This window comes from Aulonocara sp. 'chitande type north' Nkhata Bay, unplaced genomic scaffold (genome assembly GCF_057382095.1).
Source record: "Aulonocara sp. 'chitande type north' Nkhata Bay isolate Kocher_YH1m ecotype deep benthic unplaced genomic scaffold, A_spYH_male_GT1.1 unmapped_scaffold_33, whole genome shotgun sequence".
Lineage (NCBI taxonomy): Eukaryota > Metazoa > Chordata > Actinopteri > Cichliformes > Cichlidae > Aulonocara > Aulonocara sp. 'chitande type north' Nkhata Bay.
The window spans coordinates 523860-526359 of NW_028234365.1; positions in this window are offsets into that span (position 1 = coordinate 523860).

The window sequence follows — 2500 nt, forward strand, 5'->3', positions numbered from 1 at the left end:
CCCCATGAGCTTTCCTTCTCCTGCAGTTACCCTCCACCGCATATCCAGCATGGCCCTTGACCTCCAGCAGGCCCCGGGGACCAACATACTCCTCTGCTCTACTCCCCCACTAGCTTTCCTTCTCCCGCAGTTACCCTCCACCACAAATCCAGCATGGCCCTTGCCCTCCAGCAGGCCCCGAGGACCCACATACTCCTCCGCTCTAATCCCCCATGAACTTTTCCTTCTCCTGCAGTTACCCTCCACCGCATATCCAGCATGGCCCTTGACCTCCAGCATGCCCTGGGGACCCACATACTCCTCTGCTCTACTCCCCCACTAGCTTTCCTTTCTCCCGCAGTTACCCTCCACCACAAATCCAGCATGGCCCTTGCCCTCCAGCAGGCCCCGAGGACCCACATACTCCTCCGCTCTAATCCCCCATGAGCTTTCCTTCTCCTGCAGTTACCCTCCACCACATATCCAGCATGGCCCTTGACCTCCAGCATGCCCCGGAGACGCACATCCTCCCCTGCTCTAGTCCCCCACTAGCTTACCTTTCTTGTAGTTACGCTCCAGCGCATATCCAGCATGACCTTGACCTCCAGCAGGCCCCGGGGACGCACATCCTCCCCTGCTCTAATCCCCCACTAGCTTTCCTTCTCCTGCAGTTACCCTCCAGCGCATATCCAGCATGGACCTTGACCTCCAGCATGCCCCGTGGACCCACACTTAAGCCCCCTCCCACTGACAAAGCAAAACACCACTGGCAAAATCCTCGTGCCCCTGGTACTCCAGAATGTAAATTCAAACATGCCCCTGGTACACTGCGCAGAAACACTTTGCCACACACACGCACGCACTGCTTGTGCCTATGGTACGACAACTTTTCTCGTGCCTATGGTACGACAACTTTTCTCGTGCCTATGGTACAACAATTTTTCTCGTGCCTATGGTACAACAACTTTTTGCCGTGCCCCTGGTACACCGCTCAGTAGCACTTTGCCACACAAGCTCTCCTCGTGCCTATGGTACGACAACTTTTCTCGTGCCTATGGTACAACAACTTTTCGCCGTGCCCCTGGTACACCGCTCAGTAGCACTTTGCCACACAAACTCTCCTAGTGCCTATGGTACGACATCTTTTCTCGTGCCTATGGTACAACAACTTTCCTCCGTGCCCCTGGTACGACAGCTTTTCTCGTGCCTATGGTACAACAACTTTTCTCGTGCCTATGGTACAACAACTTTTCGCCGTGCCCCTGGTACACCGCTCAGTAGCACTTTGCCACACAAACTCTCTTAGTGCCTATGGTACGACATCTTTTCTCGTGCCTATGGTACAACAACTTTCCTCCGTGCCCCTGGTACGACAGCTTTTCTCGTGCCTATGGTACAACAACTTTTCTCGTGCCTATGGTACAACAACTTTTCGCCGTGCCCCTGGTACACCGCTCAGTAGCACTTTGCCACACACACACTCCTCGTACCTATGGTACGACAACTTTTCTCGTGCCTATGGTACGACAACTTTTCTCGTGCCTATGGTACAACAACTTTTCGCCGTGCCCCTGGTACACCGCTCAGTAGCACTTTGCCACACAAACTCTCCTCGTGCCTATGGTACGACAACTTTTCTCGTGCCTATGGTACAACAACTTTCCTCCGTGCCCCTGGTACGACAACTTTTCTCGTGCCTATGGTACGACAACTTTTCTCGTGCCTATGGTACAACAACTTTCGCCGTGCCCCTGGTACACCGCTCAGTAGCACTTTGCCACACAAACTCTCCTCGTGCCTATGGTACGACAACTTTTCTCGTGCCTATGGTACAACAACTTTCCTCCGTGCCCCTGGTACGACAGCTTTTCTCGTGCCTATGGTACAACAACTTTTCTCGTGCCTATGGTACAACAACTTTTCGCCGTGCCCCTGGTACACCGCTCAGTAGCACTTTGCCACACACACACTCCTCGTACCTATGGTACGACAACTTTTCTCGTGCCTATGGTACAACAACTTTTCTCGTGCCTATGGTACAACAACTTTTCGCCGTGCCCCTGGTACACCGCTCAGTAGCACTTTGCCACACAAACTCTCCTCGTGCCTATGGTACGACAACTTTTCTCGTGCCTATGGTACAACAACTTTCCTCCGTGCCCCTGGTATGACAGCTTTTCTCGTGCCTATGGTACAACAACTTTTCTCGTGCCTATGGTACAACAACTTTTCGCCGTTGCCCTGGTACACCGCTCAGTAGCACTTTGCCACACACACACACACCACTCGTGCCTATGGTACGACAACTTTTCTCGTGCCTATGGTACGACAACTTTTCTCGTGCCTATGGTACAACAACCTTTCCCCGTGCCCCTGGTACACTGCGCAGAACTCTTTGCCACACACACACACACACACCACTCGTGCCTATGGTACGACAACAGGCCCCGGGGACCTACATCGCACCTTGCTCTTGCCTCCCTTACAGCTGAAAAAGGTCCATGCCTGTGCCCTGGCCCTG